The 15,547-nt window shown below is 39.4% G+C and overlaps 1 protein-coding gene and 1 long non-coding RNA gene across 2 annotated transcripts in view; one reads left to right on the forward strand and one right to left on the reverse strand.

The window, feature by feature from the left end:
- Window positions 1-15,547, forward strand: part of PDE7B (phosphodiesterase 7B) — a 357,977-nt gene that overhangs the window by 123,782 nt on the left and 218,648 nt on the right. The window lies entirely within an intron of this gene.
- Window positions 14,021-15,547, reverse strand: part of LOC129560702 (uncharacterized) — a 132,252-nt gene continuing 130,725 nt past the window's right edge. Inside the window, exon 5 of the long non-coding RNA XR_008686845.2 lies at window positions 14,021-15,547. This is a non-coding gene — a long non-coding RNA (uncharacterized LOC129560702).

The following is a 15,547-nucleotide window of genomic DNA, read 5'->3' on the forward strand; positions in this document are numbered from 1 at the left end:
CTTTTGAAGAAAGGCCTGCTTTTGACCACACTGAAGCAGATTTAAATTCATTTTGAAACAAATGACTCAAGAACTTCAGTTTAAAATGGCCTCTTCATACACATCATATACACATATTAAAATATATATTTTTTCTTAGGGACAGCTATAAAGAGAAACTTCTCTGTAAGGAAGAACTAACCAGAGCTCACTGGTACTTAACTGTATTTCAGGGTCTTCCTTGGCTCATTAAGAGCAAAGAGGTCTCACAGATAAAAAGATAAGGTCACTAGTTTATAAGCAAAGCTTGAAATGTTGTTCCATCTGTGCTGAGTATACTGCCAAGATTTTATAGTAAGATCAGAGTTTTAAAAGTTTCTTAGATTTCAAAAACTTGAAGTTCTAGCCAGTAATGGCTATATAATAAAATAACTATAAAGCCTATATTATTTCATGTTTTGGAAAGTTTAGTAGAAGCTGCCAGTTGTATCACTCTCAGGCATTCTTAATGTACTATATAATGGAAAATAACCCCATGGCTATTCCAGTGAGAAAGGAGGGGAGATGGGATGAGAGGGAAGAAAAAATAACCCAAATGGGAAAATTATGAAGAGTGGTAAATTTATAAAACATTATGCTATAGTCAACAGTAGCCTGAGTGTTTACTAGAGAAAATAATTGAATCAGTATCAAAAAATGATCTGTCTTGTACCAAAAGTCCAGATATTTATTGTTTTAGCAAATGTTTGTTTACTACCTACTATGCACCAACCATTCTTCTCTGCATAGGAGAAAATAGCCGCGAGTAAAGTAAACCTAAACAGCACATTAAAAAGCAGAGACATCACTTTGCCAACAAAGTTCCGTATAGTCAGAGCTATGGTTTTCCCAGTAGACATGTATGGATCTAAGAGTTGGACCATAAAGAAGGCTGAGTGCCGAAGAATTGATGCTTTCTTATTGTGGTGCTGGGGAAGACTCTTGAGAGTCCCTTGGACTACAAGGAGATCAAACCAGTCAATCCTAAAGGTGCCATCATCTTTAGATGGGGTTGTGTCTAAGAAGGCATTCCAGGTAGAGAGAGGGAGCCAGAAAAGGCTGGGAATAGCAAGGCCAGGTCTGGAACGGGATGAGCAATAGTAAGAGTGGCGGGAAGGAGAAGAGTTGGAAGACCCACATGAGAGAGCCTGAAGGCTTCTCCAGGCCTGTGCTTGTCAAACTTTAAAATGCACATAAATTGCCTGGGGAATACTGCAAAAATGCTGATTTTATGTCAGTAAAGGGTCCAAGATTCTACATATCTAACAAGCTCCCAAGTGGTGCTGATAGTGCTGATCACAGGAACACGCTTTAAATATCAAGTCTTTCACCCAGATAAAAAGTTCAGATTTTGTTCTAAATGCAGTGTTTTGAACAGTGAGTGGCATGACAGAACCTATGTTTTAAAGAGCTCACACTTGCTTCTGTCTGGAAAACGAACTCCTGGTGGCCACAGAAACTATGGTGATGTTAGTTTGAGCAGATTAGTAGTTTGGCCAGGAAAGCTGTAGTAGCATAATGAGAAGATTGGACTCAGGCAATATTTTGAAGGTTGGGCTGATGAAACATAGCTGAAGAATCAGTTCAGTTCATTTCAGTCCCTCAGTCGTGACCGACTCTTTGCAACCCCATGAATCACAGCACGCCAGGCCTCCCTATCCATCACCAACTCCCGGAGTTCACTCAAACTCATGTCCGTTGAGTCGGTGACGCCATCCAGCCATCTCACTCTCTGTCGTCCCCTTCTCCTCCTGCCCCGAGTCTTTCCCAGCATCAGAGTCTTTTCCAGTGAGTCAACTTGTCACATGAGGTGGCCAAAGTATTGCAGTTTCAGCTTTAGCATCAGTCCTTCCAATGAACACCCAGGATTCATCTCCTTTAGAATGGACAGGTTGGATCCACAGCTCCAAAGCATCAATTCTTCAGCGATCAGCTTTCTTCACAGTCCAACTCTCACATCCATACGGGAAAAACCATAGCCTTGACTAGACGGACCATGGTTGGCAAAGTAATGTCTCTGCTTTTTAATATACTATCTAGGTTGGTCATAACTTTCCTTCCAAGGAGTAAGCGTCTTTTAATTTCATGGCTGCAATCAGCACCCGCAGTGATTTTGGAGCCCAAAAAAATAAAGTCTGACACTGCTTACACTGTTTCCCATCTATTTCACATGAAGTGATGGGACCAGATGCCATGATCTTTGTTTTCTGAATGTTGAGCTTCAAGCCAACCTTTTCACTCTCCTCTTTCACTTTCATCAAGAGGCTTTTGAGTTTTTCTTCACTCTCTGCCATAAGGGTGGTGTCATCTGCATATCTGAGGTTATTGGTATTTCTCCCGGCAATCTTGATTCCAGCTTGTGCTTCTTCCAGCCCAGCGTTCCTCATGATGTACTCTGCATATAAGTTAAATAAGCAAGGTGACAATATACAGCCTTGATGTACTCCTTTTCCTATTTGGAACCAGTCTGTTGTTCCATGTCCAGTTCTAACTGTTGCTTCCTGACCTGCATACAGGTTTCTCAAGAGGCAGGTCAGGTGGTCTGATATTCCCATCTCTTTCAGAATGTTCCACAGTTTATTGTGATCCACACAGTCAAAGGCTTTGGCATAGTCAATGAAGCAGAAATAGATGTTTTTCTGGAACTCTCTTGCTTTCTCCATGATCCAGCGGATGTTGGCAATTTGATCTCTGGTTCCTCTGCCTTTTCTAAAACCTGCTTGAACATCTGGAAGTTCATGGTTCACATATTGCTGAAGCCTGGCTTGGAGAATTTTGAGCATGACTTTACTAGCGTGTGAGATGAGTGCAACTGTGTGGTAGTTTGAGCATTCTTTGGCATTGCCTTTCTTTGGGATTGGAATGAAGACTGACCTTTTCCAGTCCTGTGGCCACTGCTGAGTCTTCCAAATATGCTGGCATATTGAGTGCAGCACTTTCACAGCATCCTCTTTCAGGATTTGAAATAGCTCAACTGGAATTCCATCACCTCCACTAGCTTTGTTTGTAGTGATGCTTTCTAAGGCCCACTTGACTTCACATTCCAAGATGTCTGGCTCTAGGTCAGTGATCATGCCATCGTGATTATCTTGGTCATGAAGATCTTTTTTGTACAGTTCTTCTGTGTATTCTTGCCACCTCTTAATATCTTCCGCTTCTGTTAGGTCCATACAATTTCTGTCCTTTATCAAGCCCATCTTTGCATGAAATGTTCCCTTGGTATCTCTAATTTTCTTGAAGAGATCTCTTGTTTTTCCTATTCTGTTGTTTTCCTCTATTTCTTTGCATTGATCGCTGAGGAAGGCTTTCTTATCTCTCCTTGCTATTCTTTGAAACTCTGCATTCAGATGCTTATATCTTTCCTTTTCTCCTTTGCGTTTCCCTTCTCTTCTTTTCACAGCTATTTGTAAGGCCTCCTCAGACAGCCATTTTGCTTTTTTGCATTTCTTTTCCATGGGGATGATCTTGGTTCCTGTTTCCTGTACAATGTCACGAACCTCCATCCATAGTTCATCAGGCACTCTATCTATTAGATCTAGTTCCTTAAATCTATTTCTCACTTCCACTGTATATCATAAGGGATTTGATTTAGGTCATATCTGAATGATCTAGTGGTTTTCCCTACTTTCTTCAATTTCAGTCTGAATTAGGCAATAAGGAGTTCATGATCTGAGCCACAGTCAGCTCCTGGTCTTGTTTTTGCTAACTGTATACAGCTTCTCCATCTTTGGCTGCAAAGAATGTAATCAATCTGATTTAGGTGTTGACCATCTGGTGATGTCCATGTGTATCGTCTTCTCTTGTGTTGTTGGAAAAGGGTGTTTGCTATGACCAGTGCATTCTCTTGGCAAAACTCTATTAGCCTTTGCCCTGCTTCATGATAGAACCATGAAGAGTTTTCTGAAACAACTGCATAAATGGTGATGCCATTGACCGAGATGGGGAGCAGGAGGATGGTAGAAAGAGACACACATTGAGGAGGCAAGTGTTCAGGACTGAATTATGCCTCCCGAGAATTCATATGTTGAAGTGTTAACCCCCAGTACCTCAGAATGTGACTGTATTCAGAAATAGGGTTTTTTTTGGAGGGGGGTATTGTTACTTTTGGGGGTTTCCCTGGTGACTTAGCAATAAAGAATCTACCTGTCAATGCAGGAGACAGAGGTTCAATCCCTGGATTGGAAAGATCCCCTGGAGAAGGAAATGGCAACCCACTCCAGTATTGCCTATGAAATCCCACGGACAGAGAAGCCTGGCAGGCTCCAGTTCATGTGGTTGCAAAGAGTCAGACATAACTTAACAACTAAACAACAATAAATTACAATATTGTGTTAGTTTCTGCTGTACAACAAGGTGAATCAGCTCTATGTGTGTGTATGCATAGATATATATATATGATCATATAAATATATACATCTCCCCTCCCTCTTGGACCTCCCTCCCATCCACCCCCATCCCACCCATCTAAGTTATCACAGAGCATGGACCTGAGTTCCCTGTGATATACTGCAGGTTCCCACTAGGTTTTCACTATTTTACTCATGGTAGTGTATATATGTCAGTCCCAATCTCCCAGTTTATCCCACCTTCTTCCCCTCCCCTCCCCAATATCCACACATCCATTCTCTGTATCTGCATTTTTATCCTACCCTGCAAATAGGTATACCTGTGCCACTTTTCTACATTCCCCTTATGTGCATTAATACATGATATTTGTTTTTCTCTGGCTGACTTACTTAACTCTATATAACAGAGTTTTTTAAAGGGATAATTAAGGTAAAATTAAATTATTAGGGTGCGCCTGAATCCAATATCATTGGTGTCCTTATAAAAAAAAAAATTGGACAGAGATATGTGTCTACAGGGAGAATGTCACGAGAACATGAAAATGGCCATGTATAAATCAAAGAGAGAGGCCTAAAACAGGTCCTTCCCTATAGTCTGCAAGGGAATCAACCCTACCAATCCTTTGACTTTGGACTTTAAGCCTCCAGGACTGTGAGACAACAAATCTCTGTTTAAGTCACCTAGTTAGTGGCATGTTGTCATCAGTTCAGTTCAGTCGCTCAGTCATGTCCAACTCTTTGTGACCCCATGAACCGCAGCATGCCAGGCCTTCCTGTCCATCACCAACTCCTGGAGTCCACCCAAACCCATGTCCATTGAGTTGGTGATACCATCCAACCATCTCATCCTCTGTCGTCCCCTTCTCCTCCCACCTTCAATCTTTCCCAGCATCAGGGTCTTTTCAAATGAGTCTGCTCTTCGCATCAGGTGGCCAAAGTATTGGAGTTTCAGCTTCAACATCAGTCCTCCCAATGAACACCCAGAACTGATCTCCTTTAGGATGGACTGTTTGGATCTCCTTGCAGTCCAAGGGACTCTCAAGAGTCTTCTCCAGCACCACAGTTGTCATAGCAGCAAACTAAAACAGTAGAGGAGGGGCTGTTTGAGGTCAGCCATCTCTCAGAAGGAGTTGATTAGGGAAGGAGACACACGTTTGAGCATATGTGAAAGCCCTCATATGGGAATGGGTGGTGTTGAAAGGAAAATTTTATTTTAAACCCCAGAAAGTAGTGATATGATTGAGTTGGATTGTTAGAATAAAAAGATCCTTGGATCAGAATTCAAAGAACATGGTAAGCTCTAATTCTGCCACTTATTTTTTGCACAAGTCCCTTGAGTTGAGCAAATCCCTTCAGCTCTCTGAGCTTTAGTTCTCTCATCCGAAAGGGAGATAACAATACCTATGGCACCTACCCCATCAGGCTGCTAAGAGGTCCAAATAAAATAAAAATACAAGTGAAAGTAGTTCTCAAAGTACAAAAACTTATATGAGTTGTGTTGATTGTTTGGTTGTTATTGCTGCTGTGGTTATTGTTTCCACCCTAATGGAGGCTATGCTCTAGTGCCATAGTAAATGGACAATACACACACACAAGGCGTGCAATTCAAGAGCCATGTGCCTTGATGTTATGAGGATACTCCAGAGTCTCTCTTGGCAATCATCAAGTCATCCATCTTATTTTTTAGAAGCTAAAAATTTCACGTTCATGTGATTTTAATTATAACCATGTTTTTATTTAAAGTGGGGAGCAACGGAAGATTGTGGTAGCATAAATCACTAGTCATCTAATCTCATTTAGGTTATATGAAAACAAGATGGAAATCTTTGAAGTTAGTGTGTTTATTTGCTAAATCACTCCCATAAAAAAAAAAAGACAAAAAATCACATTATGTTTCTCAGAACTGTGTGGACAGGAAGTATTATTTTTTGCAGGAATTTTTGTTTAAAAAATAAGTTTGGTGTCTATGCTACAAATCAGTACTCTGTTGGTTGAAAGGGAACCATTTTCGCTACCACTGTTGCATCAAATTATGCAGCTCATTGAAATAAACCATGAGGTTTTCCTGAACTTTGGTGATGGACTGACTAGATGACAGCTGTGATATTTTTGGCGCAGTTAAGGTGGAGTGGGGGAGGGTATGGGGAGAGGAAGGCACAGAAACTGTCATTAAAACAATTATCCACTCCCGGTCCCCAGGTCTTGGGGCTTATTTTAATCCTTTTAATATTGTTTCTCATTTTCTGTAATAAATCATGTTTTGTTGGAAATGCCCATTAGAACTGTGACAGTTTAGCTGGCTCATGGAGAACAATGACCAAACTGAGGCACCACCAGCTACTTCTGCTGCCGGGCTCTTTGAGCCCCACTCATAGGAGAAGGAAGACAATTCAGTCTCCACGTCCAAGGGGTCCTCAGCCCTTGTGCAGAGACTTTGACATTACAAACTGAAGAATGACATTAATCAATGACCATAACTAAATCACCCCTACCATCTTAACAATATAGTGCTCATAACAGATTCTTTTCAGATACTCAGAGCAAGGCTAATTACTTGCTATAAACTAATAATAGCTAGCAATTGGATGCTTTTAGTTGCCAGACTGTGCAATGTGCTTTCCATGCATTATTTCATCAATCCTCAAAATAAACCTGCAACATTTTAAATGCTATCAATTTCTTCTCATTCAAATTGAACCAAATGGATATGTGTTTTATCTCGTCTTCTTTATCTTCCGAATACTAGATTTCTTATTTTCATTCTATGGATGTTCACTTTGTCTCCTAAGACACTAACCCTGAGATATCAGACGATTATAGCTGAAGATTTTTAGTGATTTATATTCAAAGATGTAGCAGATTAAGGTACAAGAAATGAAAGTAGACTATTTCTCCCCAGTGACTTAGACTGAACGAACCAGGAAATAGCATTGCATATGCAGTGGTCTGGCTCTCTTTTATAGGCTGGGTAATTGTGATATGTGTATCATTTCTTAACAAGATGCCTGATAAAATAACCAGGCACTGAAATCCCAGAAAGTGTATTCTCAATATGTCAGGAGTATGTGACAGGCATTACTTGTACTTGAACAAAATCAAGGTCTACAGCTCTTTAACTGTATCTATACAATCATTGTTATCATTCAAGTCTAGAGTCCTCCTAAATGTCACCTTTTCTGCTCCAAAGATTCAAAATCAGATCAATTCAATAAGCATGTGTCAAGTTCTTATTGTTTCTAAGATGTGGTGCTGCTGGTTCTGTGAATGGATCTGCAAACCTCCAAATGTCCCTCTCCAGGGTTTCCCCCAGAGATCACATACTTACATGCGTCTGGGAGCCAGGGAGGTGATGTATAAGAGTGAAACTGACTGAGTTCAATACAAGACACAGTGGTGGCACTTAGGCCACCTGGAGACCAAGTGTCCCACCTACAACTGCTGCCCAGCTCCTGCCACACAATGTCTCGAGGGAATGCCAGCTTCACATAGCCAAGTTCACGATTTTTCCAAGACAGGCTGGAAATTCAGATATCTGTGCAAATATCCTGTTTTGTAAATGTTGGCAGCTTATGTCATTTTCCTTTCTTTTAAATACAATGCAGCCAAGTTCACTAGGCTGCCATTTTGTAATGTCCACTTTAGGGATTCTCAGGGAGGAAGTGGGATGTGCCACAGTATGTTTCTACCCCTCTCTCCTCAGGAACTTCACCTCTCTGCTCTCTCACACTCAGGGGGATGTCTCGAGAAACACCACCCTTCCACTGGGAAGGGCATGAGTTTGGGGAAAGTGAAAAGTAGGTCCTTGAAAGACCCAGATCCAGCCCCTTCCCTCGTGCCTTTGGATAGAGCCATAAGTAATGTAACACCATCACAGACAAGAATGAGAGCAGGTTTGGATTTATCCAAGGAAGGAGAGACTCGCAGTGTTCACATTCCCTTATAGATCACTGCAGGGCCTTTGACAGAAACAAGAAAGTTGGGAGAATTGAGACAAGGTCTCTATTTTCAATGCATTGGGCTCAAGGGAAAAGTAAGCCTTCCAAATTAAGTTTGAGAAACTTAGGGTAGATTTTAAATGAAACACAAGTCTAAAAATTATAGATTTAGGAGCTATGAAAATAGAGAAAATAATTAAATCAAGAGAACTGATATAATTCCCATAAAAATATGGCACCGTGGCCAGGACTAGGAGGGTAAAGAAATGGACTTGCACTAGACTTACCCACAATGGTGAGATATTACAGTAACCTACAGAGGATGTCTTCAACCAAGCAAAGGAGTGAATGGCAACAGAAGGTAGAATTTGGTAATGTTGGGAACCCCTATATGAAGATTTTTATTCAAAAGGAAGGCTGAGGGAAGTCAGAAATTGTCGGGTTCTAACATCCAGACCACAGTAGCCATCAGAGGAATCTATTTATAGGGAGCTATGAAAACAGTCCGTTTATTAAATCACAGATAATCAAATCACAGATTTTCTTCAACTTACAATGGGGTTATGTCCCAATAAACACACCCTAAGTTGGAAACGTTCTAAGTCAAGTGCATTTTACTTTTTTTTTATTGAAGGATAATTGCTTTACAGAATTTTGTTGTTTTCTGTCAAACTTCAACATAAATCAGCCGTATACATATATATATATATATCCCTCCCCTTTTGAAACTCTTTCCCATATCCCTCCTCATCCCACCCCTGTAGGTTGATACAGAGCCCCTGTTTGAGTTTCCTGAGCCATACAGCAAATTCCTGCTGGCTATCTATTTTACACATGGTAGTGTAAGTTTCCATGTTGCTCTTTCCATTCATCTCACCCTCTCTCCCCTCTCCCCATGTCTGTAAGTCTATGCCTGTTTCTCCATTGCTGCCCTGTAAATAAATTCTTCAGAACCATTTTTCTAGATTCCGTATATGTGCGTTAGAATACGGTATTTATCTTTCTCTTTCTGACTCACTTCACTCTGTATACAGGTTCTAGGTTCATCCACCTCATCAGAACTGACTCAAACGCATTCTTTTTATGGCTGAGTAATATTCCATTGTGTATATGTACCACAGTTTCTTTATCCATTCATCTGGCTGTGGGCATCTCGGTTGCTTCCATGTTCTAGCTATTGTAAGCAGTGCTGCAGTGAACAGTGGGGTACATGTGTCTGTTTCAGTTTTGGTTTCCTCAGGGTATATGCCTAGGAGTGGGATTGCTGGGTCATGGTGGTTTTATTCCTAGCTTTTTAAGGAATCTCCACACCATCTTCCATAGTGGCTGTATCAATTTACATTCCCACCAACAATGCACCCTTTTCTCCACACCCTCTCCAGCATTTATTGTTTGTAGACTTTTTGATGATGGCCATTTTGACCAGTGTGAGGTGATATCTCATTGTGGTTTTGATTTGCATTTCTCTAATAATGTGTGATGTTGAGCATCTTTTCATGTGTTTGTTAGCCATCTGTATGTCTTCTTTGGATAAATGTCTATTTAGGTCTTTTTCCCACTTTTTGATTGAGTTGTTTGTTTTTCTAGCACTGAGTTGTATGAACTGCTTGTATATTTTGGAAATGAATCCTTTGTCAGTTGTTTCATTTGCTATTATTTTCTCTCATTCTGAGGGTTGTCATTTCAGGTTGCTTATAGTTTCCTTTGCTGTGCAAAAGCTTTAAGTTTAATCAGGTCCCACTTGTTTACTTTTGTTTTTATCTCCATTACTCTAGGAGGTGGGTCATAGAGAATCTTGCTTTGATTTATATCATCATGTGTTCTGCCTATGTTTTCCTCTAAGGGTTTCATAGTTTCTGGTTTTACATTTAGGTCTTTAATCCATTTTGAGTTTATCTTTGTGTATGGTGTTAGGAAGTGTTCTAATTTCATTCTTTTATATGTAGTTGTCCACTTTTCCCAGAACCATTTATTGAAGAGCCTTCTTTGCCCTATTGTATATTCTTGCCTCCTTTTTCAAAAATAAGGTACCCATAAGTGCATGGGTTTATTTCTGGGCTTTCTATCCTGTTCCATTGGTCTATATTTCTATTTTGTGTCAGTACCATACTGTCTTGATGGCTGTAGCTTTGTAGCATAATCTGAAGTCAGGAAGGTTGATTCCTCGAGCTCCATTCTTCTTTCTCAATACTGCTTTGTCTATTTGGGATCTTTTGTGTTTCCATATGAATTGTTAAATTTTTTGTTCTAGTTCTGTGAAAAATGCCATTGGTATTTTGATAGGGATTGCATTGAATCTGTAGATTACGTTTGATAGTACAGTCATTTTCACAATACTGATTATTCCTACCCTGGAACATGGAATATCTCTCCATCTGTTTATGTCATCTTTCATTTCTTTCATTAGTGTCTTATAATTTTCTGTGTATAGTTCTTTTGTTTCCTTAGGTAAGTTTATTCCTAGATATTTAATTCTTTTTGTTGCAATGTGAATGGGATTGATTCCTTAATTTCTCTTTCTGATTTTTCATTGTTAGTATATAGAAATGCAAGAGATTTTTGTGTATTGATGTTGTATCCTGTATCCTTGCTAAATTCACTGATTAGCTCTAGTAAATTTCTGATACTATCTTGAGGATTTTCTATGTACAGTATCATGTCTTCTGCAAACAGTGAGAGCTTTACTTCTTCTTTTTCCAATCTGGATTCCTTTTCTTTTTCTTCTCTGATTGCTGTAGCTAGGACTTACAGAACTATGTTGAATAATAGTGGTGAAAGTGGACACACTTGTCCTGTTTCTGATCTTAGGGGGAGTGCTTTCAGTTTTTCACCTTTGAGAGTAATGTTTGCTGTAGGCTTATCATATATGGCCTTTACTATGTTGAGGTAAATTCTTTCTATGCCAATTATTTGAAGAATTTTAATCATAAATAGGTGCTGAATTTTGTCAAAGGCTTTTTCAGCATCTATTGAGATTATCATATGGTTTTTATCTTTCAATTTGTTAATATGGTATATCACATTAATTTATTTGCATATATTGAAGAATCCTTGCATTCCTGGAATAAACCCAACTCGATCACGGTGTATGAACTTCTTGATTTGTTTCTGAATTCTGTCTGCTAAAATTTTGTTGAGGATTTTTGCATCTATGTTCGTCAGTGATATTGGTCTATAGTTTTCTTTTTTGTGTGTTGTCTTTGGTTTTGGTATCGGGGTGATGGTGGCCTCATAGAATGAGTGTTCCTTCCTCTGTAGTTTTTTGGAAGAGTTTTAGAAGATTAGGCATTAGCTCTTCTCTAAATGTTTGATGGAATTCTCCTGGGAAGCCATCTGGTCCTGGGGTTTTGCTTTTGGGGAGATTTTTGATCACAGCTTCAATTTCAGTGCTTGTAATTGTGATGCTGAAGCTGAAACTCCAATACTTTGGCCACCTCATGTGACGAGTTGACTCACTGGAAAAGACTCTGATGCTGGGAAAGGTTGGGGGCGGGAGGAGAAGTGAACGACAGAGAATGAGATGGCTGGGTGGTATCACCGACTCTATGGACATGAGTTTGAGTGAACTCCGGGAGTTGGTGATGGACAGGGAGGCCTGGTGTGCTGTGATTCATGGGGTCACAAAGAGTAGGACACGACTGAGCAACTGAACTGAACTGAACTGAATTGGTTTGTTCATAATTTCTATTTCTTCCTGGTTCAGTCTTGGAAGATTGAACTTGTCTAAGAATCTGTCCATTTCTTCCAGGTTATCCATTTTATTGCCATATAGTTGTTCATAATAGTCTCATAATCCTTTGTATTTCTGCATTGTCTGTTGTAACTCTTCCTTTTTCATTTCTAATTTTTCTGAGTTGATTCTTCTCTCTTTTTTTCTTGATGAGCCTGGCAAAAGGTTTGTCAATTTTATTTATCTTTTAAAAGAACCAGCCTTTAGTTTTATTAATCTTTACTATTGTTTCTTTCACTTATTTTTAATTTATTTCTGCTTGGATCTTTATGATTTCTTTCCTTCTACTAATTTTGGGTTTTTTTTTTTTTTTTTGTTCTTTTTCCAGTTGTTTTAGGTGTAAAGTTAGGTTGTCTATTTCATGTTTTTCTTGTTTCTTGAGGTAGGATTGTATTGCTATAAATTTCCTTCTTAGGACTGCTTTTGCTACATCCCACAGGTTTTGAGTTGTCCTGTTTTCATTGTCCTTTGTTTCTGGAAATTTTTTTATTTCCCTTTTGATTTCTTCAGTAACTTGTTGGTTATTTAGAAATGTGCTATTTAATCTGTTTAAGCTCTGTTTGTGTTTCTTACAGTTTTTTTTCCTTGTAATTGATATCTAGTCTTATATTATTGTGGTCAAAGAAGATGCTTGATACAATTTCAATTTTCTTAAATTTACTGAGGTTTGATTTGTAACACAAGAGGTGGTCTATCCACATCTTGGAGATGTGGAGAATGTTCCATGTGAACTTGAGAAGAAGGTGTATTCTTCTGCATTTGGATGGAATGTCCTGAAATATCAATGAGATCCATCTCATCTAATGTATCTTGTAAGACTTGTGTTTCCTTATTAATTTTCTGTTTTGATGATCTGTCCATTTGTTTGAGTAGGATGTTAAAGTTTCCTACTATTATTGTGTTACTGTCAATTTCTCCTTTTATGTCTATTATTGTTTGTCTTATGTATTGAGGTGCTCCTGTGTTGGGTAAATAGTTATAATTGTTATGTCTTCCTCTTGGATTGATCCCTTGATCATTATGTAGTGTCCTTCCTTATCTCTTGTAGTCTTCTTTATTTTAAGGTCTATTTTGTTTGATATGAGGATTGCTACTCCAGCTTTCTTTTGCTTCCCATTTATATGGAGTATATTTTCCTATCCTCTCACTTTCAGTCTATATGTGTCTTTAGGTCTGAAGTAAGTTTCTTGTTCAATTCAGTTCAGTTCAGTCCAGTCACTCAGTCGAGTGTGACTCTTTGCGACCCCATGAATCACAGCACGCCAGGTCTCCCTGTCCATCACCAACTCCTGGAGTTCACTCAAATTCATGTCCATCGAGTCAGTGCTGCCATCCAGCCATCTCATTCTCTGTCGTCCCCTTCTCCTCCTGCCCCCAATCCCTCCCAGCATCAGACTCTTTTCCAGTGAGTCAACTCTTCTCATGAGGTGGCCAAAGTATTGGAGTTTCAGCTTTAGCATCAGTCCTCCCAATGAACACCCAGGATTGATCTCCTTTAGAATGGACTGGTTGGATCTCCTTGCAGTCCAAGTGACTCTCGAGTCTTCTCCAACACCACAGTTCAAAAGCATCAATTCTTCGACGGTCAGCTTTCTTCACAGTGTAGACAGCATATATATGGGTCTTGTTTTTTCATCCATTCAGCCAATCTGTGTCTTTTGGTTGAAGCATTTAATCCATTTACATTGAAAGTAATTATTGATATATTTCCAGTGGTCATGTATGGATGTGAGAGTTGGACTATGAAGAAAGCTGATCACTGAAGAATTGATGCTTTTGAACTCTGGTGCTGGAGAAGACTCTTGAGAGTCCCTTGGACTGCAAGGAGATCCAACCAGTCCATTCTAAAGGAGATCAATCCTGGGTATTCATTGGAAGGACTGATACTGAAGCTGAAACTCCAATACTTTGGCCACCTCATGCGACGAGTTGACTCACTGGAAAAGACTCTGATGCTGGGAAAGGTTGGGGGCGGGAGGAGAAGGGGACGACAGAGAATGAGATGGCTGGATGGCATCACCGACTCGATGGACATGAGTTTGAGTGAACTCCGGGAGTTGGTGATGGACAGGGAGGCCTGGCATGCTGTGATTCATGGGGTCGCAAAGTCGGACACGACTGAGTGACTGAACTGAACTGATGTTCCTATTGCCATTTCCTTAATTGTTTGGGGTTGATTTTGTAGATCTTTTTTCTTCTCTTGTGTTTCTTGACTATATAAGTCCCTTTAACATTTGTTATAAAGCTGGTTTGGTGGTATGGTGGTACTGAATTCTCTTAACTTTTGCTCATCTGAAAAGTTTTTTATTTCTCCATCAATTTTGAATGAGATCTTTTCAGGGTACAGTAAACTTGGTTGTATTCAGTACTTTAAATATATCCTGCCATTCCCTCCTGGCCTGCAGAGTTTCTGCTGAAAGATCAGCTGTTCAGCATATGGGGTTTCCCTTGTATGTTACTTGTTGCTCCTCACTTGCTGCTTTTAATATTCTTTCTTTGTGTTTAGTCTTTGTTAGTCTGATTAGTATGTGTCTTGGCATGTTTCCCCTTGGGTTTATCCTGTATGGGACTCTTTGTGCCTCTTGGACTCGATTGACTATTTCCTTTTCCATGTTGGGGAAATTTTCAACTATAATCTCTTCAAAATTTTTCTCATACCCTTTCTTTTTATCTTCTTCTTCTGGGGCCCTTATAATTCAAATGTTGGTGCTTTTGATATTGTCCCAGAGGTCTCTGAGACTGTCCTCAATTCTTTGCATTCTTTTTACTTTATTCTGCTCTTCAGAAGTTATTTCCACCATTTTATCTTCCAGCTCACTGATTTGTTCTGCTTCAGATATTTGGCTATTGATTCTTTCTAGAGTATTTTTAATTTCAGTAATTATGTTGTTTGTCTCTGCATTTTTATTCTTTACTGCTTCTAATTAATTTGTTAATTAATTCTTGCATTTTTTTTCCATTTTTTTCAAGGTTTTTGATCATCTTTACTATCATTATTCTGAATTCCTTTTCAGGTAGTTTTCCTATTTCCTCTTCATTTATTTGGACTTCTGTGTTTCTTCTAGTTTGTTCCTTCATTTGTATAGTATTTCTCTCCTTTTCTTTATTTTTGTTTAACTTATTGTGTTTGAGGTCTCCTTTTCCCAGGCTTCAAGGTTGAATTCTTTCTTCCTTTTGGTTTCTGCCCTCCTAAATTTGTCCAGTGGTTTGTGTAAGCTTCCTAGAGGATGAGATTTGTACTGAGTTTTTGTTTGTTTGATTTTTTTCCTCTGATGGACAAAGTTGAATGAGGTGGTAATCCTGTCTGCTGATGATTGGGTTTGTATTTTTGTTTTGTTTGTTGTTTAGATGAGGTGTCCTGCACAGGGTGCTACTGGTGGTTGGGTGATGCCAGGTCTTGTATTCCAGTGGTTTCCTTTGTGTGAGTTCTCACTATTTTATATCCCCTAAGGTTAGTTCTCTGGCAGTCTAGGGTCTTGAGGTCAGTGCTCCCACTCCAAAGGCTCAGGGCTTGATCT

Source organism: Moschus berezovskii, chromosome 10, assembly GCF_049115385.1.
Source record: "Moschus berezovskii isolate FMDL1 chromosome 10, NW_MosBer_1.0, whole genome shotgun sequence".
In the NCBI taxonomy this organism is placed as follows: domain Eukaryota; kingdom Metazoa; phylum Chordata; class Mammalia; order Artiodactyla; family Moschidae; genus Moschus; species Moschus berezovskii.